This window comes from Cricetulus griseus, chromosome 2 (assembly GCF_003668045.3).
Source record: "Cricetulus griseus strain 17A/GY chromosome 2, alternate assembly CriGri-PICRH-1.0, whole genome shotgun sequence".
In the NCBI taxonomy this organism is placed as follows: domain Eukaryota; kingdom Metazoa; phylum Chordata; class Mammalia; order Rodentia; family Cricetidae; genus Cricetulus; species Cricetulus griseus.
Window position 1 is genome coordinate 426889123 of NC_048595.1, and position 23449 is coordinate 426912571.

At 41.9% G+C, this 23449-nt stretch overlaps 1 long non-coding RNA gene across 16 annotated transcripts in view; it reads left to right on the forward strand.

The window, feature by feature from the left end:
* Positions 1 to 23231, forward strand: part of LOC103160262 — a 44314-nt gene extending 21083 nt beyond the window's left edge. For 8 of the 16 annotated variants that reach the window (XR_004768693.1, XR_004768697.1, XR_004768702.1 and 5 more), the window contains 4 exons: positions 4587 to 4751; positions 6810 to 6917; positions 11565 to 11726; positions 15307 to 16075. This is a non-coding gene — a long non-coding RNA (uncharacterized LOC103160262). Of the gene's footprint in view, positions 1 to 4586; positions 4752 to 5831; positions 6008 to 6108; positions 6243 to 6809; positions 6918 to 11564; positions 11727 to 13134; positions 13231 to 14397; positions 14538 to 15306; positions 16076 to 23171 lie in introns of those variants that run through there. The other 8 variants (XR_004768700.1, XR_004768705.1, XR_004768695.1 and 5 more) reach the window with 8 other exon arrangements.
* Positions 23232 to 23449: the final 218 nt, after the last annotated feature.

Below are 23449 nucleotides of genomic sequence, written 5' to 3' on the forward strand. Positions count from 1 at the left end.
CATTTTCTTTGCTCTGCAGTGTATTTGGTCTTTTGCCTGGAGATCTATCTAGGTTTCTGTTGTTGTTTCTCTTTGAGCATTTTCCTAGTCCAGTCTTGGGCATTAGCATTCCAGAATTCTTTTTGCAAGTATGTTGTGGCCCTTTTACAATGCAGCTCCAGGTCTTCATTTCCTGTTAGAAATTCAACATAGCCTACGGCTTAAATACTTGTTATTTCTCACTGTGTGTTGTCTGTTTTAGACTCTTCCGAGACTTCCTTCTATCACTTGGTTTCTCTCTGACTTTCTTTTTGTTCCATCCTTGCTTTATTCATCTCTATTCTCTTAACTTGTCTGCCTTTCCTCAAGGTCTCATATCTGATGAGATTTGCTGTCCCCTGGGTGCTAAGATAGCATTCATTTTTTAGAGTAATGCCTTTCCTTCTACTGCTTTCCTGATTTCATTCCATTCTCATTTCATGTTTTTCTTGAGTATATAAGGGGTAGCTATTTTTGCTCTAAACTTTGAATCTTAGGATTTAGTCCTTGTTTCATATTTTCAGATGCTGCTTTCAGATACTGATTCAGACAGGATGCATGTGAGAGTTTTCTCCTACTTTGTGTGTGATTCGGGTTGCAGTATTTTCACCATGGATGACTTTGATGCACTGATTTTTGTCTTGTTATTAGCTTTGTATGGATGCTGTCTGCCATTTTCTGTGCACGGCTAAGTACTTACACAAAGAGTTTATGTAGGCACAGCTGTGCAGCTAGGTGCCTGGTGATGTTTCCTTGTTCAAGAGCACCCTCTTCTGGTGTGGAAAAGATGAACTTCTTTTATTGACAGCACCTAGGGCGGGGGTCGTGGAGCAGAAGCTGATCTTCTGATTTTTGAGGTTTGATTTTGTTTGGTTGGACACTCTTCCTTATTTTCCTTCACCAAGGAGTCTCTAACTATACTTCTGTCATACAACCTCTTCTCACACAGTGCCTTTCTCACTTGAAAGCCTGTGCCTTTCTCACAGACCCACACACACACCCCATCACACACACAGCTGAGCCCTCATATGACCAAGTTTCAACATGTTACTTTTCATTCAGATGTGAAACTTGATTTTCCAAGAGTCAGTTGATCTGAGGTTTTGCCACAGTGATGCCACCATACCCCTCTCTAGTTTTCCATACAGCCTTATACCTAACCCTTCCCTCTGAAGAAGAGGGACCTAGAGTATATGCTCCTATTTGCATGTAATTTGAAGTTACTGTTAATTGTATTACAATGCAAGTGTATGTAGTGTGTGTGTGTGTGTGTGTGTGTGTGTGTGTGTGTGTGTTATGTGTGTGTGTGTGTGTCTGTGTGCACGAGTGTGCACATGCATGCACTCATGCATAGTGGGGGAGAAAATATCTGGAGATTCAGAGAATTCTTAAAACTTTTTTGAACACAAGAAAAGTAATATTTAGGATTTGTAACTAATAAACCTACAGCCATGCCCTTTGGTCTCCAGCCAGTTTTATCCTTAATGCTCAAAATGCCCTTGAGTCCATCATTTAACTCCTCCAGATACCCCCTTCTCCCTTAACAAAAGAACACTTGTATCCCTCTGTTAGCACTGCAGAACTCAGTCTTCCATTCTCATCAGCCCTTGCCTCTGCTCTCCACCTTGAGCACACAAACGAAATTAGCTTGCATTTATAACTCTGTAAGAAAATATTGAAAGAAAATGTGTCCTGTCTAAACAGGGTCATAGCAAAATGTAAATATTGACTAGTTTGCCAGTATTTTAAAGAACATGGAGGTCTCTGTTGGTTCTGTTTGCAGCTCATAACCAGTGATAGCTTGTTAGGAGTTGTCACTCCTCTGCATTGGGTTTCTTTTACAAGGTCAAAATGTTCTCCTTCAAACACCAGATACTCACCAAGTCCTAGGAGAAACTCACTCTTTGAGATCCCTCCCCTCTTTGCCATGTTTCTCCAGGCTCAGGGTCCTGCCTAAAGAACAACTCCCACTCTAGCGAAATATCTCCCTCCTAAAGGAGAACATAATTTAAAATAAAACAGCAAAGAGTCAGAAGGAACTCAGGGCTAAATGTGAAAACAGCCAGGGTCACTATAACCATTCTCATGAGTTATATTATGTTCTTAGCTCTCACGTGGATGAAGGGATGGCTAAAAACTCAATATCATAGACAATTCATTCCAGAAGGGTCCTTTACTGGTTTGCTTTGCTTTGTATTGAAATAGCACTTACCCAATTTTAAGTAGATATAGGATTTTAGTGGTTGAAGAAACTCATCCATTCTTAAGGCATCAAGGTTGAGAGACTAACCTGCTTCTTCAGTCAACTGCTCTTAGTTCCAAGAACTTCAACATTCAGGAAAGTCAAGAATAAATGGGCTTCCTTTATGAACTATTTATTTCCAAACAACAGCCAACTATCATCCACTGGCTCTCTATCTCTGCATCTGCATCCAGAATGCTGGTGAAGACAATGTCAGGTTAGAATAATCCAAGAAACACACATACATAGTGATGAACACATTGGGTAGAGTGGCAGAAAAAGACATGCTGAAACGGCTAAGAAGCAAAACCCCAAAAACAACAGACCTACAAACCTCTGAGCATGCCAAAATGTTGCCGTTTCATCCCCTGCACTCAACACCTCCACCAACCTACGTTCCATCAGGGTTCCTGATTCCATCCAGTTCTCTCTGGTTATCCCATTGGCATGGAACACGGGACAATGAAGAAATACAAATAAGATCCCCTTGTGTCTGGCTTAGAATTATATATGAATGCCCTATTTCTTAGTCCAGCTAAGCAAAGATATGTTGATGCTACTGGAGTGTGTTAAGAGTGACAAAAAAATTTTACAAGAAGAATATCCTCTTAAATCGGTGAACGGAGAAAAGCATCCCAAGCTAGAGTCTCACAGTGAAGGTGACATTCAAGCCCTGAAAGGGGCATAGGGATATGAAAATCTCTGGAGACAATAACACAGGATACAGTGACGACTCGTGTTGAGCACACATATAGGAAGAGGAATGAGCTACTGTCATCAAAGGGGAAGGGGGGGCACATCAAGGAATATGTGGCATGTAAACTTCTTCAAGAACCACTATGCCCTTTGTCCTCTGAGGTCCCCAGTTAGAACACTCATCATGTACCACAAGCCTGGGGATGTCTGCTACAGGGGGTTATTTGACCTAGAGGGCGAAACAACAAGAACACCCCCACCTTTGGATGTGGCCTTTTCATCTCACTTTAGCATGAACTCTTCTCATAGCTTCACATGGTCCAAAAGATTAGTGACTGTTTGGTTGAAGATGCCCATGCTTACTTTCATGGGAGACTGAAAGAAAAGGAAAGTTCTTATGGAGAGAGGGTGGTATCGAGAACTCAGAACACTGAAAAGTCGGTCAGCAAGCAGCTGCCCTGTAGAAAGTACAGAAATCATTTATGACCTTAGAGCTGACTCAAGCTAGTGCTGGCACTAGGTGAGACTAAGGCAGAAGGGTACAAGGCTGCACAATATCATAGTCAATGCCAGCACATCAAGTGCTAGTCAGAAAATGGCAGGAATAAGATTCAATCCAAGTGTAGCTATGCAAACCTGGCCCTTAAACAATCTCTCCAAGACTCTGCCCCTGTTTGTACAAAGAGCCCTTAGAGTAACTTTGAGGATTTCACATCCAGAACTCCGAGCACCTCCCCTGACAGACAGAGCTCAGTCTTCAATCATTGTTGCAGAGTGGATAACTCAGCAAACGTAATTCAATCAAGCTTATGAATGCTGAGTAACTCAATGTTCTGAAGCACAAAGGAAAACACACATCTGCTTTCTTAAACTTTCTCTACTCATGACCTCTTTCACTAAAAGAAATTTTATGTGACCCCAGGCATATAGCATATAAATCATATATACAAATCAAACATTTACTTGTTCTAAGTCGTAAGTAAGTTTATTTTAAAACAATTCTCTGGTATGAATATAACTTTACGATTCACTAAAGATTAATACAAAGTTGCATATTAATGGGGTGTATTGCTTATTTGTTTTTACACACAGCATTAAGTCTTTGCTAGCTATTTGATACTGTGAGATATACAGTATCTTCAATGTTTTCCAGAGGGGCTCAATATTTAGATTTTATAATCATTGATACTGAAAACACTACCTCACATAAATATGTAATAGAAAATGGCAGAAGTATGTTTAGGACCGTTTTAGAAATTGTTGGAAAATCTTTCCTAATCCCAAGCCAAAATTCAGTGAACAAATTTTTAAGAAAAGTCAATAACACTAACAGAAAATTTCAAAATCAGACATTCTAACACAACACAATAAGAAGAGATACTGATTCTATCCATGCTGAAGAGTAATGCTAAAAAATATTGTAAGCACTTGCCTGCCACAATTAAAGCATCATGGGAACCACAACTTTGCATGTACAGAAAAACACCACAGCAATGGCATACAATGTCCCAGGCAGGTGATGGGTAATATGAGGGCATATGTAGAACAAAGTACATGGTATGTGCTCAGAACCACAGCTGCAGGGGAGCCATGCACATAACACCTCACATTTGTGATGCTTCATTTTCAGAGAATTTTTGGCTGCTGGATGTTCAGAAACCTCATCCTGCTGTCAAAGTATCCCACAATCCCCACATTTGGCCATGTGATCTGAAATGGAGTCATGACCCACAGTTTTAAGGAGCCACGGATTACAGATACTACCATTCTGCTCTGCTCACTCTCACTATCAAAGGTAAAGGCTGCTGTACAGAAAAGAAAGCTGCCAAAAGCAGTCACCACTCCCAGAGACACAGGTGGAAGTGGAGAGTGTGATGGGGATTCTCTGAAAAGACTCAACTATGCGGAAGGACTTGTGCACACTACTCTTGCCTCGCATTGATTGATGTGAGGGTCACAAGGTTTCTCCAGTCCCCCAGTGTTCTGACTCCAGGATGGCTACATGGGCTGACTGGCCTCTGAGTTCTTTAGTTCTTCAGTTTTGCCTGGGGTTATGAAATCCTCGAATCCCAATAGTTTTTTAGGAAAAGTTTGGTTACACACTATAGTGCCATCAGGTGACTGAACCAGAAAAGCCAGTAAGACATCCTCTCAGCCCAACAAGACTTGGTGCTTCTAGAATGATCACATTTGTTTTGAAGTTTTAGTACAAAGGTGACCTTCCACAGAGAGTAGAGGCTACCCCTGGCCAGTCACCACAAACTGCAGGCTTAGCTCCTCCCCTCCTCCCCGCTCTCCTCATCCTGAATCAGAACACAGAGCTGTCCTTAGAAAAGCCTTTCCCCTCCTTCTTGCACATCCCAAGCTTCCCAGGGATGGCCTCCTACCCACCACCCACCTTTTCAGAGACTTGGAAAATACAGACTCGCTCTTTGGCTCTAGGCTTGGGAAGCCTCCCATGGAGCTCTTATCTTGCAAACCTTGCAAAGGACAGGCACTGGTGATTCAGGGCACTTGGTACAATTTAGAGCCATAAATCAAGAGACTGTCTAAGATTAAATTGCAAGGAGCCTTAGGCCAGACGCAAAAGCCCCGTGTTTAAACAATCTTCTCTAATCCCCTTGGCTAACAGGCCCTCCTGATTGGGAAATGGCAGGCAAGACTGCCTTGTGTGCAAGTCACAACACTGCCCATGGCTTCAGTATGTCCTGAGTAGGACTTCGAGAGGCTGCTGTTTCAAATTAGAGCCATTTTGATCTCATTTCTTCTATATTACCCCAAGGAGAAGCAAGAGTCAGCTCTGTTACTTTAAGAAAAATGTTCTATACGAAATCTACTTAAGAAAATTCCCTAGGTCTTTCTTGTCACCCTGCAGAACATGACATCAATGCCAGGGAGTCTTTCTGGGACCAGACAGATGGATAGCCAGCACTGTGACTCATAATGTCTCCCCAAATATAAAGTGTCAATCCTTGGGACCTCAAGTTTCCAGGCATAAAACTGACAGGAGCAATTGAGCTATATCAAGTGCGTGGCATTGAGGCATGTGAGGTAAGCCCAGCTATCGACCTCTGCAAGGAGGAAGAGGTTAGAAAGTACCACAGGGACGTCAGCCAGCTCCCTGACACCAGTGCCCTTTTTTACATGTCCAGAAGAGGCTGGCTGTTCTGAGTAATGAGGTGGCATCTCAGTTCTCTACATGCAAGGGTTTGTGTCACATTTGTACTTCCTGGAAAGTGTGAGGAACTGATTCCAAATGAGCAACTGGCAAAGAAAAAGATGTCAGGTACAGTGTGGCCTCCATCTCCCAGCCTTACCCTCCTGGGGTGCCCTGTGCTAGTGCACCTCTGGGGGAAAAAAAAGTGTTCTTTCTATGTCATTCATCTGCCGTTTATAACATGGCTACTTCACTGCAGTACCCATTAGAACAAAGGAAAAAAGCTCTCCAACAAAATCTGTTAGAAGGCCCCTAACGTCATTGTGAGACAGCCCTGCATCCTATTTCTCCCCAGCTTCACACTGACTTAATGATGAACACCCCTTAAACTGTGATGTGTTATCATCTTGGAACTGGCTGAGAGGGAGTAGAGGTTTGTGGGGCTTCATCTGCTTAAAAGGATTAAGGCTAGAACAATTGCCTTCAGTGGCTAGATTCCAGCTGTAGTGAGATCCATGGATGCAACAAGTTACATGGCTCAGAGAAGTACAACTAAAGAGAGGAAGTTGATTACAAACACACAGAAGAGCTAAAAGTTTTCTATACATTGTTCACTGGGTCCTCCTAGTAAAGCTATGGAATGGGGATTAGGACATGGCCAGAAACAAGCTGAAATACCTTTGTAAATTTTCCTAGGTCACACCTACTGACCTACAAACACAGGAGCTGAGCTTGGTGCAACGAAGCAAGTGAGTGTCTTGTGACAACTGTGGAACTGCTCCCAGGACAATCAGCTGAAGTGAGGTGGGTTCTGAGGCTCCTGAAGTGTTAAGAAGGCATATGACGTGCAATATTCTAGAAAAGGAAGTTTTCTAGAATACATGGGGAAGTGGATCAATGGCTTTCAAGCAGGAATTATTTCTCCTCCAAGAAATACATGACTATATCTGAAGACACTACTGACTGCCATGAATCATGAATGTTCAAACAGTCCAGTTAGATAGCTGTTGGTTAGACTCTTGAGGATATCTTGCCAGGCTGGTGTTTGTGGTTCCCAGGCTTTTCAGCTGGTAGGACTCCTCACAGCTTTTCTCCTTTGGCAGCTTCCAGAGCACCTTCATATACTATGAGAGCTATAAGGCTGGGGAAACAACATTGGACCAAACCAAACCCTCTGAATGTGGGTGGCAGCTAGGAGGCCAAGACAGTCTATGGGACCTCTAACAGTAGAGCCAGTTTTTAACCCTAGAGCACAAATGGACTTTAGGAGCCCATTCCCTATGGAGGGATACTATTGCAGCCCAGATACAGCAAGGAGGGCCTAGCCCTCCCCCCCAATGATATAAAAGACTTTGAAGGTCCCTCATGGAGGGCCTCACTATCCCTGAGGAGGAGTGGGGGATGGGTTGGGGGTTTGGTCGGGAACATGGGAGGATGGGAGGGCAAGGGAATGGGGGGATGGGTATGTAAATATGGGTAGTAATTAATTTAATGGTAGTAAATATGGTAGTAATTAATTTAAAAAAAAAAGAGAGAGAGAGACTTCCTGGTCAGTTCCTGCTCAGTTCCTCCAATTCCTGTGTCTAAAGTGTGTGGTGTCTTCAACAACAGGGACTCTCCTTCTCCAGGGATGAGCTTCCTAGCAGGTTATCCAATCCTAAATGATCAACCCTAAACCCATGTGTATATAAGCAACACAAAATGAACTCAATAGATTGTATTTACTGTAGGGAGTAATCCTGTTTAGAGGTACTGGTGACCTGCTTGGGGCTAGCCACAGGTGCCACTGACCACGCCTGCTTGGGTGTGGTCAGAGTGATGTAGCAAGGATTTAAGTAGCAGAGAGGCACACACATGGCTCTTTTCTCTCTCCCGCCTGGCTGAGCGGACATCTGCGGGTCACTCCGGCTCCAGTGTAAACCTGGTCACTGGCCCTTGTGTGAGTACTATCCCTTTATTGACCTGTTGTCAATCTAGTTCTGACTCCATTGCGTTGGCTTTAACTTACCTCTGTGTGTGTGTGTGTGTGTGTGTGTACATGCATGCATGCATTTGTGTGTGTGTGTGTGTGTGTGTTCGAGTGTGTGTGTGTGTATATGTGTATTTAAAACAATAATAGCTAAAGAAGAGGCCATGAATTTTATAGGGAGTGAGAGGCCCCAGGATACAGGAAGAACTGGAAGAGGAAGAAGAAGGTATGGACAAAGAAAGAACCTACTGAACAAAACTAGAGATGCTGCCAAAAACCTTCCCCCACACAGAACCATCCCCACATCAAAGCATGAACTGGCACAGGATATCCACAGTTCTAAGGCTGAGAAATCCTGGGCTTGGTGGTGTTAAGGTTCTTATAGAAAGACAATTAGAGGCCTTAACTTGTCTTTCTTACTCATATATGGGCTTCAAGTCTATCATCCAATGTATTCAGATCAAGTCCACAGAGGCCACAAGAATGTCACATGTCTCTAGGACCCTTTCAGTTTCCTTTCCTGGAAAGGAGTAAGTGAATCTGACCTCTCTACTTCTTACACCTGTATCAGGACTTTCAAGATGAATATGAACCCAAGAAATGGAGCCATCTGTAGAATTCTAGGGATTTGGAGACCAGGGGACTCTAGAGAATACCAAAGGAAAATGTCAAGATGAGTGATATCCTTCAGTTTAGTGAAAGCAGTTTCAAAGCATGCCCAGTTTAAAAAATGAACTCCCTGAAAGACCAACTTTCGAAAAGCCAATTCCCAGGAAAGTAGTTCTTAGGTCACTTTGCTAAGTGACCAACTCCCCAAATTTCTGAAATCCACATGTCATGATATCTAATGGAAGGATCTATACTTTAAATTATTCTGCATGTTTTCCACAAAAGCTTCTTGGCATACTCTAGTTTTCAGAGAGGGATTTTTTTTCCCTCACTAATTCTGATTTCTTTTAGGTGATTTGAATGGAAATTAAACTTTAAATTACATTTTCAGTGAATATCGTTTATAGTTCTGCTTGATTTTGAGTAGTTTTTTTTAAAGTCAATGTATTTTAGTTAAATTAAGAGCTAATTAGAAATATATATCAACTTCACAGCAGGGAAAGGCACAATCAAAATGAGAATGGGATCCAAGCATGCCCAGAAGAGCCTATCCACACTGAGGAAAAAGCCATTAGAAGCAAGAGAGACAAGAATAGTTGCTTTTAAAACATGGCTAGAGCAATAGACCAGGGTAGACTGGCTACTGGGAAAGAATGCTAAAATTTCACAAGCTTAATGACACTATTCCCTGACTCCATTCTAAGTATTTGTTCTTACACCCACAGATAAGCATACTCTTCACCCTCATGAAGAAAATGTCTCTTTGCAACAGACAAAAAACCATTACAGCCAACCATAACCAATCAAAACCCAGAGTAGTGGATCCTAACACCAAACGGTACATCTATAAGACAACTCCTGAACCTAATGCTCAGGAGTTACTGGACAAAGGCGGGGTGGAGAAATTGTAAGATCCAAAGGAATAGGGAGTTTGCTGTGAGAGTGTGACTCTCACAGACGCCATACCCATGAAGTCTCACCAATATGGCTGTCTCAACAGGAGATGACAGGGAAACACCAATAGACATGCTGATTATGGAAAGCTCACAAGGCCTCAACCCTGAAAAAAGAACCACAGGCAACAAAGGATGAGAGGGGAGAAACAGCATTCCCCAGGCAAGAGCACTCCAGTTAGCTAGCCAATACCAAATGGCCAGCCTCAGAAACATGCATACCAGTAACATAGAGCTGGAGTGGGTTGGTTGCTTTTGTGTGTTTAGGGTTGTGTGTGTGTGTGTGTGTTGTGTTGTGTAACAATTAAGGAAAAAGAGGCCATGAATTTGGGAAAAAAAAGAGTGAGTAGATAGGAGAGTTTTGAGGGAGGGAAGGGAAGGGGAAATGGATGTAATTATAATATAATCCAAAAAGAAAACCAAAAAAATATTTTCTAATTTACTTTTTATTACTTTATTTTAGTTTTTGTTGGTTTTTTTTTTTTTTGTTGGTGGTGGTGGTAGTGGTTTTTTGTTTTGTTGTTGTTTGTTTGTTTGTTTTTGGATTTTTTTTTTTTTTGAGACACAGTTTCTCTGTGTGGCCCTGGTTGTCCTGGAACTCTCTAGACCAAGCTGGCCTGGAACACAGAAATTTGCTTGCCTCTGCCTCCTGAGTGCAGCATACCCAGCATTAAGTTGTTTTTTTTTTTTTAAATATGAAAATCTCAAAGAAAAAGTTGCTAGTTGCTTGGCTGATTTACTAAAAAGGGAAAATTGGCCTTTGTTGCAAAGCAAAGATTTTTCTGATAATATCTACCAAGTCAATAAATCCTAATTGCTTATTTTCAAATTGGCATGTTGCTGGTAATGGAAATTATTATTTTAGCCATTTTTGCTTTTTATTGTATTTAAATGCCATTTTTCATTTTCAAAAACATTAAGCTCTTTTTAAAAAGCATTTGTCAGTTCTCCAAACAGCATATCTGCCTTAATCATGCATTCCTGGCAAGATGACATTTAAACTAAATTTTGCATTTATATCCAAGGCACTGGAAACATACTAGAACTTAAAATTAAATTTAAAGCAAGTCTTCACTATTATGAAAATCAGACATTTACATTTAAATTCAAAGACAAAGTAAACTGGTTTGGGGTTAGATTAAATTAACATTTTATATCCAGGGTATGCAAAGAAAATCAAAAACACCCATCAGCCAAAAGAGCTCCACATACTTAGCAGCACAAACTGCAAGGTTGCTATCAAAACCCTGAAATGTTGATGCTAATGATAAATATGTGTTTCATTATGTTCTGTAAGTGATAGTAACAAAAGTGAGATCTCCCCATTAAACTGTTACAAGGCTCCTCAGTGAAGCCACCAAAAACTCTAAGCAAATATTACAAAGTATCTGGTTTGGTCTGGTTTGGTACACTGTACACATTAGGCAGTGTAAATCGATTACTTTGTAAATTGTCTACCTAACAACAGGTCTGGGAGTGTTTGAATCTGAGAAGAGATTGCTGTCAGACTAGGAATCCTTCAGGCTGAGCAAACTGTCCCTTCCCCGTGGCATTCCTCCTGGAAGCTGTCAAATGGCTTAGCTTTATCTCTACACATGAGCATGGGGTGACTGTGTAGTCACAGGGGTACAAGACAAGTCCTCACCCTAAACCCTTCCCTGGTGAAGGGAATAGGATATTTGAATTGACAGCAACTATCAAACATCACCACTGTAAACAATCCTTTGGCAGAGGTGACAGGATGGTCACAAATGATCGATATAGACTTGGAAAAGAGGAAGCTCATACCCAGGGCCAGAGAGATGGCTCCATGGGTAAAGAAATTTACCTATCAAGTCCGATGACCTGAGTTTGATCCCAAGAACCCACAGTGGTCTATGAGAAACACGCACTCAGAAACACGCACTCTTTATTTTGCAGATGAGAAATTCAAGTCCAAAATGGCAAACAACTTGGCCAAATCACGTGGGGTTGGAAGAGGAACTGGGGTTAGTAGCCAAGACTCAGGTCTCTGCTGCCCTGCTTCAGAGTAGGCACAGGGTCAGGGAGGACTTGCTGGTGCCTGGCAGAGAAATAGAGAAGGTAGGTGATAATGTTCCCCGACCCTCCCACTACCACAGATGAGAGGAAAGTAGTTCTTGCCCAAAAGAAGGGGCAGTGCTCATAACAGGTGGCTCCAAAAAACTTATGAGGTGACTGGAACTGGTTTTGGTCCCTTATCCAAGCTAACATACAATACAAAGAGCAAAGGGCTGAAGTGGGGTAGTGTTCTCCTGAGAGCCAGGACTGTAGCAAGAAGTTGGCTGTACAGATCAGTGGGCACATGATAAGAGTGCAGTCTCCCTCTCCTGGTGGAGGGCTTATCACCCTGCCCCTACAGTGCTGTTGCCAGAGAGAGTTCTCTCCTAGGTCCTTTGAGTCCCTAAACAGGAATCCCTCCCCTCTGGTTAGACATACTGCATCCAATCAGCCAAGCCAGAAATACAGTCATGTATCTAATCAGTCAGACCAAAGTGGAGCAGGCAAAAAAAGAAGGCAGGCTTGGGGATTTACAGGGGCTCTGAGGCCCTACTGAAGTCAGTCCCCAGCTACCAACAGCCTCCCTGAGGGCTGTGCTAAGGCCTGGACAACAGAAGACAAGCCACTCCTGAGAAGAGCCACTCCAAATCTAGCTTGTAGGCCAGGAGATCAGTCCTGCCCATGAGCCAGATCTGCAATTGTGGATATGCTTGTTATCTACTTTACCCATAGCGTGCCCACCAGCCACAAGTGGCACTTGAGCCCTAAAACCAGCTAACGTGACTGAGAGCTAAGCTCTTCATCTTACTTTCTTAAACTCATAATGACACAAGAAGCTAGAGACCACCAGACTAAACAGTATCTCCTTGGACTAGACTTTTCCCCTTTGGTTGTTTCAGACTTGCCAACTATAAAATGAAAGACTTGGGTTCAATCAACTGACCCTGACATCTCATGTGGCAGGGCTTTTTGAGTCCCCTTCAGCAAACATCCTATTGGTGGATGCCCACCTGCCCTTCTGCCCTGAGCTGTTACCTACTTTCTCTACTGTACCACCTTGGTGACAGAAGAAATAATTACTTCGGCCAAATGAAGGCACACATTGTCATCCCAATCTTTTAACTCTTTAAATGAGAAACAAATTAGCAATATGCTTGGCATAAATAAGGATCTCAATTTATTCAGCCCACATATCTACTTGCCTGGAATTTCAACACATCTAGTGGTTTTTAAATATGTACAAATTCTTTGACAATCTTTTACTGAGTTGTGGCAGGGGAATGTCCCTTCACCATGAACATGAGCAGGTATGTAATATTAGAAGAATATGATTAGATAATGCCCAAAACCAGGTTGTAAAGAACCATGCAGGCCCAAGTCATTCACTGGGTCACTCCCTCTTGGAGCACTGGATGTTCATGTCAGAGTTTCCACTGTCCTGCAAATGTGATTCCAAAAATGCCACAAATAGGTGCTCCAAGTGACACCATCCCAGCCAAGACATCAGACATGTGGAATGAGAAGTCACCTTGGAAGTGGTCCTCCAGTCCCAGCCATCCCAGCTGAGGTGAGAAGCCTTATGGGACAGAGAACACCCCTATTCTGTCCATTTAGAATCTCTGACCCTCTGAACCTGGAGGTCGTGATACAGTGGAGGTTGTTCTGCATTCTCACTACTTAAAGTTTGCTTTGAAGAAATACATGTCAGAAAAGCACATAACTAGATGAGGACCTTGATGGACAATGACTGTGTTCTTCCAGGGAAGGGCTCCCCAGCAGTCAGGTGAAAAGAAGGGATCTTTGAACTTCGTGCTCAAGTTTGTCCTGCCTTTGCTTATCAGTGGTCCTCTGCCCTTAGATAAGATGCCATTTAGCTTCTGCAAAATGGGATTCTTGCAAAATGATGGAACAAGGCTTGTGAAATCCTTAGTGGAGTTCTTGGCTCAGGAATTCCTGTAGGGAATGCATCAAGATGAGGCAGCCATACATGTTGTCAGTGATGCAGATCTTGGGGCATGGCCATGGACACTGAGTGCTTATGAAAGTGGATTTTTTTGTTTGAAAATTGTTAGTAGTCTGGATATTGGAGATAACAAATGGTTCAAATTTAGAGGACTGGCATGACACATCAACTACAACTCTTCTCAAGATACTGACATATTGTGTATAAATTCGCCTCCATGGTTTAGGAGCTGAGATCGCCTGCTTCTTTAGACAATGGTGATGATGTTGCAATAAAGAAAGACAAAGGACATCAGAACCATTATGCACTCTGCTCCACATGATGGCTTCAAGATCTGGAATCATAGCTGTGCCCTGAATCTTGTTGGTGCTCACACTGGGACACCTGTTCCATAAGCTGTGAAATGACACTTTACTTGCTTTCCATCATACCTCCCAAGTGAAAATTCTTGTCCCACCTCCCCACCTGTCTTTATCTCCTTCCTTTGTCTTTCTCTCTGTGTCTTTATCTCCCCACTCTGTCTCTGTCACCCTGTCTTCTGTCTGTCTGTCTCTGTGTGTCTCTATGTATTTCTGTCTCCCTCTCTCTCTTTTCCTCCTCATTTTTATCTCTCCAACTCAAAACATTGTCTTCCATGAGACAAAGCAGTAATGAGGGAGAGAGATGGGACACTGGGGGCATGTATTTTCTAGAGCCAAGCACCATTAGTATGGCTGCTGGGGAGCACCCAGGTCAGTGCTGTCCTGAAAAGCTCTTCCCTCTCCTCCAAAGACTGAAACCAGCAGACTCACTTGGTAAAGAAGAGCAGATGGCAAGAATACAAGGACTTTATCTCTGGAATTCTACTTCAGCAGTAGTCCAAGAGACTCACGGGGCAGGACACCCCTTTCAGCTTCCCAGCTGAATCTCAGGTACCAGACACAGCCTGGCAGCCCATGTTCTTCCTCTGATGTACCTGTCACCAGGAGCTTGGCAGCTGGAGGATCCAGAGACTGGCTGAGGTGGTTTTCAGGAGAGAAGTGTGCTCCAAGGCTGCAGCATGTTGCTGAGCAACACCTGGAATGTCAGTGGAAAGAGCAGTGGGGGATTGCATCATGAATGCCGGGTCAAGTTAGAGGAGGTCACGCCTACCATTTTGTTTATCCTGTTTTCTCATATTTGAAAACTACTTGAGGGTTAAAAAGAGAGAGAAGAGTGGGATGAGCAGAATCACAGTGCAGGCAAGGCCAGGCTGGCTTCACGCCTAGCTTTGGACATACCCTTCCTTCTAAGTTTGTGACCTCAAAAAAGGGTCTTACAGAATGGACAGAGTCCTTTGAACCCTTTGGCTTAATCCCTCATAATTTCCTTGAGCCTCGTGTTCTTTATTCGTAAAGTTAGCTGCACAGCCCCAGAGATCCATAGTGGGGCTCGTTGGATGATGCAGTGTTCTGTCTTAGCAGAGGAGCTGAAGAGTTCGGTGTTTTCTAAGCATCAGGCACCACTTTCCTCCCTGCTTCTTCTTATCCACCTTCATGAGACAGAATATCCTTTAAGCCTTTAAAAAAATTCCAAGCACAAAGCCATAGGCAGAGGGACAAGTTCCTACAGTTCCTACTAGTTCAAGGCACGTACATAAAGTCAACCTTAATAGCCGGCTTTCACTTTGCACCTGTCCCTGAAGAGCTCTCTACCTTTCAGGTTGATGGCATCAGTCTTCTCCAGGAACAGCTGAGGGAGATCAAGAGCAACAGCCCAGGTGACCCTGAAAAGCTGCACCTTAAGAAGGTGACTGATTGGGCCGTGGATGTTCGTGTGCAGCAAAGACAGAAGTGAGGCTGGCCCATTTCACATTGTTCCCCCTTCAACCACAGCCAGGATTCTCATGTGTGCCTCTAGTCTTCAGGAAAGAACCAGACTGTTCCACGCCCTGTCAGTGTGTGTGTGTGTGTGTGTGTGTGTGTGTGTGTGTGTGTGTGTGTGTGCACGCACGTGCATACAGGATTCCCCACACGTGCTGAGAACATCTAGATCTCAATGATCATCAGAGCTAGTGAGTCAGAGTCTTGGAGGAGGTGTGCCCCAAGGCAGAAGCTCTCCAGGGATGCAGTTTTCATCCACCAAGAACCACTTCCCTCCAGCTTGGATATGAGACAACAGCATGCATCTGGAATGCCCAAGTGCTTGTAAAAGATTATTACTAAGTAAGAGTGGATGATGATAATTAATTACCCTCCATTAAAGAGAAAGTCCCTGGAGCAGATGCATCAAAGGCAATATTCCGCTGAGTCGGCAATTTCTTTGACTATGCAATAGGATGACTCCTTGGCCTTCATCATGTGCCTGGTTTGTCCTCTCCAATTCTGACTTGAACAATGCCTCTTGACTTTGGACAACTTTTAGTTCCCATCTTTTCCCTAGCCACAATCCAGTAATCATTATTATTAAAAACTTACTCCAAGGTCACAAACCCATTTCACAGCACTCCTTTGATAGGATAATTCATGGCTACACTCTAAAGTCCAAATTAAAGGAAAGACACTCTTAGTAAAGAGAAAAATCTCTCTACCATTCAACATGGAGGAAACTATGACAAATAGACATCTAAAGAGATGCTCCATCTCCTGCACAAATCACCAGTAGGGGAGGAGTTGTCATAACAAAAAAACATGGCATGGCTCCAGAAGAAGTCCAAAAGCCAGCTCAACTGTCCTCCAGCTCTTGCCTATGAAGCAGACATCTACTCTCTTAGGAATAAGTATTTGGGGCCAGGGAGATGGCTCCATGGGTAATATTTGGTATGCAAATGTATAACCTCAGCTAGATTCCTTAGTATCCACATAAAAAGCCAGGCATGGCAAGGTGTGTCAGAAATCCCAATGCTAGGGAGGCAGACACAAACGGATCTCTCTAGAGCTTGCCAGTCAGCCAGCCTAACTGAAGCATCAAGATCTGGATTCGTAGAGAGACCCTGTCTCAAAAAATAAGATAAGGAGTAATTGAGGATGACCCTTGACATTGGTTTGTAGCCTTCACACACAGAAATACACACACATATACATACATACATACATACATACATACATACATACATACATACATACACAGAGAGAGAGAGAGAGAGAGAATATGTGCACAAACATGTACACACAGATAAAACAGACACAAACATTTGCTGCACAGTTCTTTGGGAAACATTCTGTCCTGGAAATCTAATCAGTAGACTTGTAACCAATGAAAAAGGCATTTGCTTACTGAGCAAAACTGACTACCAAAGGACCCTCTGAGAATCTCATTGTGGTTATCTGGGAAGGAATATTGCAAAACTTGTATAATGAAAAGGGTGCAGGAACTATAGAGTCAGAGAGCTGAGAAGTTTCTACTGTTCCTTCCAATGTGACTTTGGGGCTCTCTGTTTATTCACTACCTTATCAGAAAGACAATGCAGAGAAAGAATTATTACCTAAAGGGATTCACAAGAACCTGGGGTAGAGATCACTGATATGTGCCAGTACCTAATTCAGCTTCTGGGCATGGTGCCTTTTATCATATTAAATAACCACTGTCTTGTGAGATGGGGGTAGGGCATGAAGAGGGCCAAACTATCATATCCAGGGTCCGTAAAACTGCCTGGACCATGGCCTGACCCTTACCAAGGCCCGACCCTTACCAAGGAAGGAGACTACCAGGAGAGGCAAGACCATCCAGAGCTGCAGTCTTTGAAGTCTTGTCCCCCACACACCACCAGGTGACAAGAGGAGATAGAGAGACCCCACCTACACCCACTGGAAGAAGACATGGGAAGAAGACTGAATAAGAACACAATCAACAATAAAAAGACCAATATGACACCAACAGAATCTAGGGACTCCACACCAGCAAGATCTGAAAAGCCCAACCCAGAGAATGAAGAAGAAATGAACCTCAAAAATTATCTTAGGAAGATGATAGAGACCTTTAAAGAGGAAACAAGAAAATCCCTTAAAGAAATAAAAGAAAAAACAAGCAAAAAATGCATGCAGTGGAGGAAAAGACAAACCAAAAAATTCAAGAAATAAATAAATCTCTTAAAGAATCTAAAGAAAGCCAGGAAAAACAACCAAACAAGCGAAGGAAACACTCAAAACAGTTCAAGGCATGAAAGCTGAAATAGAAACAATAAAGAAAACACAGAATGAGGTGATGCTGGAAATAGAAAGGCTGGATAAATGACCAGGAACTAAAGATGTGAGTATAACCAATAGAATTCAAGAGATGGAAGAGAGAATCTTAGTTGTTGAAGACTCTCTAGAGGATATACAGTCATCGACCAAAGAAAATCTCAAGTCCAACAAATCCCTAACACAAAATATAAAGGAAATATGGGACATGGTGAAAAGGCCGAACCTAAGAATAATAGGTATAGAAGAAGGTGAAGAAATACAGCTCAAAGGTACAGAAAACATATTCAACAAAATCATAGAGGAAAACTTCCCCAACCTACAGAAGGATATGCCTATGAAAGTACAAGAAGCTTACAGAACACCAAATAGACTGGACCACAAAAAGAAGTCTCCTCAACACATAATAATCAAAACACCAAACCTACAGAAGAGAAAATATTAAGAGCAGCAAAGGAAAAGGGCCAAGTAACATATAAAGGCAGACCTATCAGAATCATACCCGACTTCTCAATGGAAACTTTGAAAGCCAAAAGGTCCTGGATAGATATCCTACAAACACTAAGAGGGCATGGATACCAACTCAGACTACTGTACCCAGAAAAACTTTCAATCACTATAGATGGAGAAAACAAGATATTCAATGACAAAACAGACTTAAACAATACATATACACAAATCCAGCACTACAGAAAGTTCTGGAAGGAAAACTCCAACCCAACGAAGATAACTTACAAAAATATAGGCAATAGATAATCCAAGTTTACCAAACACAAAAAGAAACAGGAGGGTGAAATCTACACACAATGACACCACCAAAAATAAACCCAAAACAAACAAGAACCAACAATCAATGGACATTAATATCCCTCAATGTCAATGGTCTTAACCTGCCTATAAAAAGATACAGGCTAACAGAATGGAAACGAAGACAGAATCCATCCTTCTGCTGTATATAAGAAACACACCTCAACTTCAAAGACAGGTGTTACCTCAGAGTAAAGGGTTGGGAAAAGATTTTCCAATCAAATGGGCCCAATAAAAAGCTGGTGTAGCAATCCTAATATCTGAAAAATTAGACTTCAAACTAAAAATCAATCAAAAGAGATGAAGAAGGGCATTTCATACTCATCACAGGAAAAGTCCATCAAGATGAAGTCTCAATCCTGAACATCTATACCCCAAATACGAAGGCACCCACATTTGTAAAAGAAACATTACTAAAGCTCAAACCACACATAAAACCACACACACTTATAGTAGGAGATTTCAACACCCCACTTTCACCACTAGACAGGACCACCAGGCAGAAACTTAACAAAGAAACAAAAGATCTAACAAGTTATGACCCAACTGGGTTTAACTGATATCTATAGAACATTCCATCCAAATACAAAAGAATATACCTTCTTCTCAGCGCCACATGGAACCTTCTCTAAAATTGACCACATAGTTGGCAACAAAGCAAACCTCCAAAGATACAAAAGAATTGAAATAACCCCCTGTATCTTATCAGATCACCATGCTTTAAAGTTAGAATTCAACAGCAATACAAATTGCAGAAAACCTACAAATTCGTGGAAATTGAATAACACCCCATTGCACCATTCCTGGGTTGAGGAAGAAATATAAAAAGAAATTAAAGACTTCCTAGAATTTAATGAGAATGTAGACACAACATACCCAAACTTATGGGACACTCTGAAAGCAGTGCTAAGAGGGAAGTTCATATCACTAAGTGCCCACATGAAGAAACTAGAGAATAGTCACACTAGAGAATTGACAGAACAATGGAAAGCTTTAGGGCAAAAAGAAGCAAACTCACCATGAAGGAGTAGATGCCAGGAAATAATCAAACTGAGGGCTGAAATCAATAAAGTAGAAACTAGGAAAACATTACAAAGAATCAATGAAACAAAGAGTTGGTTCTTTGAGTAGATCAATAAGATAGACAAACCTCTATCCAAACTAACCAAAAGACAGAGAGAGAGCATGCTAATTAACAAAATCAGAAACAAAAAGGGGGATATAACAACGGACACTGAGGAAATCCAGAGAATCATCAGGTCATACTTTGAAAACCAGTACTCCACAAAATTTGAAAATTTAAAGGAAATGGACAGTTTTCTGGATAGATATCACTTGCCAAAATTAAGCCAAGAACAGATAAGCAGTTTAAATCGACCTATAACCCCTAATGAAATAGAAACAGTCATCAAAAGTCTCTCAACCAAAAAAAAAAACGCAGGGCCAGATGGCTCACTGCAAAATTCTACCAGAAATTCAAACAAGAGCTAATACCAGTACTCCTCACATTGTTCCACACAATAGAAGCAGAAGAGACATTGCCAATCTCTTTTTATGAGGCTACAATCACTTTGATACCCAAGCCACACAAAGATACAACTTAAAAAGAGAGCTACAGACCAATATCCCTCATGAACATCGATGCAAAAATACTCAACAAAACATTGGCAAATTGAATCAAAGAACACATCAGAAAAATCATCCACTATGATCAAGTAGGCTTCATACCAGGGATGCAAGGATGATTCAACATATGGAAATCCATCAATGTAATCCACCATTCAAGCAAACTGAAAAAGAAAAACCATACGATCATCTCACGAGATGATGAAAAAGCCTTTGACAAAATCCAGCATCCCTTCATGATAAAGATCTTGGAGAGAACAGGAATAACAGGAACATACCTAAAAATGATAAAAGCAATATACACCAAACCAACAGCCAACATCAAACTAAATGAAGAGAAACTCAAAGCGATTCCTCTAAAATCAGGAACAAGACAAGGCTGTCCACTCTCTCCATATATCTTCAATATGGTACTTGAAGTTCTAGCTAGAGCAATAAGACAAGAAAAGGAGATCAAAGGGATACAAATTGGAAAGGAAGTAGTCAAACTTTCACTATTTGCAGATGATATGATAGTCTACATAAGCGACTCAAAAATCTCTAACAGGGAACTCCTACAGCTGATAAACACCTTCAGCAAAGTAGCAGGATACAAAATTAACTCAAAAAATCAGTAGTCCTACTATATACAGATGATAGATCCAATGAGAAAGAAATCAGAGAATCATCACCCTAAACAATATCCACAAGCAACAAAAAATATCTTGGGGTAACTCTAACCAAAAAAGTGAAAGACCTATACAGTAAGAACTTTGAGTCTTTAAAGAAAGAAGTTAAAGAAGATACCAGAAAAATGGAAAGATCTCCCATGCTCTTGGATAGGTAGAATAAACATAGTAAAAATGGCAATCTTGCCAAAAGTAATCTACAGATTCAAGCAATCCCCATCAAATTCCCAACACAATTCTTCACAGACCTTGAAAGAACAATACTCAACTTTATATGAAAAAAAAAAGAAAACAGGATAGCCAAAACAACTCTGTACAATAAAGTGTCTACTGACTTCAAGTTCCTGACTTCAAGCTCTATTATCGAGCCATAGTTCTGAAAACAGCTTGGTTTTGGCACAAAAATAGACAGATAGACCAATGGAATTGAATTGAAAACCCTGATATTAACCCACAAACCTATGAACACCTTATTTTTGACAAAGATGCTAAATCTATACAATGAAAAAAAGTTAGCATCTTCAACAAATGGTGCTGGCACAACTGGATTCAGACATGCAAAAGATTGCAGATAGATCCATATCTGTCACCATGCACAAAACTTAAGTGCAAATAGATCAAATATCTCAACATAAATCCAGCCACACTGAATCTTCTAGAAGAGAAAGTGGGAGATGCCCTTGAACGAATTGGCACAAGAGACTGCTTCCTAAACATTACACCAGTAGCACAGACATTGAGATCTGCAATTAGTAAATGGGACCTCCTGAAACTGAGAAGCTTCTGTAAGGCAAAGGACACAGTCAGTAAGACAAATCAACAGCCCACAGAATGGGAAAAGATCTTCACCAACCCCACATCTGACAGAGGGCTGATTTCCAAAATACACAATGAACTCAAGAAGCTAGCCAAAACACCAAACAATGAAACAATGAAAAAATGGGATGCTAGCCGGGCGTTGGTGGCACACACCTTTAATCCCAGCACTTGGGAGGCAAAGGCAGGCGGATCTCTGTAATTTCGAGGCCAGCCTGGTCTCCAGAGCCAGTGCCAGGATAGGCTCCAAAACTACACAGAGAAACCCTGTCTCAAAAAAACAAAAACAAAAACAACCAAAAAAAATATCATTATCAAAGGACACAGTCAGTAAGACAAAACGACCACCCACAGAATGGGAAAAGATCTTCACCGATTCCACATCTGAAAGAGGGCTGATTTCCAAAATATATAAGGAGCTCAAGAAGCTAGTCACCAAAACACCAAACAATGAAATTAAAAAGTGGGAGGCAGAACTAAATAGAGAATTCTCAAAAGAGGAATCTGAAATGGCTGAAAGACACTTAAGAAAGTGCTCAAAATCCTTGGCCATCAGAGAAATGCAACTCAAAACAACTCTGAGATACCACCTCACACCTGTCAGAATGGCTAAAATCAAAAATACCAATGACAATCTATGCTGGAGAGGATGTGGAGAAAAAGGAACACTCCTCCATTGCTGGTGGGAGTGCAAACTTGCAAGACCACTCTGGAAATCAGTATGGTGGCTGCTCAGAAAAATGGGAATCAGTTTACCTCAAGATCCAGCAATTCCTCTCTTAGGCATATACCCAAATAATGCACATTCATACAACAATGACATATGTTCAACCATGTTTATAGCAGCATTGTTTGTAATAGCCAGAACCTGGAAGCAACCTAGATGCCCCTCAACTGAAGAATGGATAGAGAAAATGTGGTATATTTGTACAATGGAGTACTACTCCGCAGAAAAAAAGCAATGGAATCTTGAAATTCATAAGCAAATGGATGGAACTAGAAGAAACCATCTTGAGTGAGGTAACCCAGTCACAAACAGACAAACATGGTATGTACTCACTCATATATGAACTTTAGACATAGAGCAAAGGAATACCAGCCTACAATCCTCTTCACCAAAGAAACTAGGAAACAAGAAGGTCAAAATGCATGGACTCCAGAGAATGGGAAGGGGCAGGATCTCCTGAGCTAATTGGGAGCATGAGGGTAGGGAAGAAGGAGCTGCCAGAATGATTGGAGGAGAAGAAGAGAGGAGAGGAGGAAATGGAGAAGCAGAAATGTTGAGTTGGGGGATGAATAGAGGAGAGCAGGATGAGAGATACCATATCAGGGGGAGCCATTATAGGTCCGAGGAGAGATCTGGCACTAGGGAGATTTCCAGAGATCTACAAGGATAACACAAACTGACAATCTAGGCAATGATGGAGAGGATAACCTAAATGCCCTTCCCCTATAATGAGACTGATGACTACTTTATATGCCATCCTAGAGCCCTCATCCACTGGCTGATGGAAGCAGAGGCAGACATCCACAGATATACACTGAACTGAACTCTGGAACCTAGTTGCAGAGAGGGAGGAATGAAGACCGAAGGTGTTGGGACCAGGCTGGTGAAACCCACAGAAACAGCTGGCCTGAACAAGGGGAGCACATCGACCCTAGACTGCTGTCTGGGAGGCCAGCACGGGCCTGATCCAGACCCCTGAACATGGATGTCAGTGAGGAGGCTTCTGCACTCTAGGGGACCCCTGGTAGTGGATTAGTATT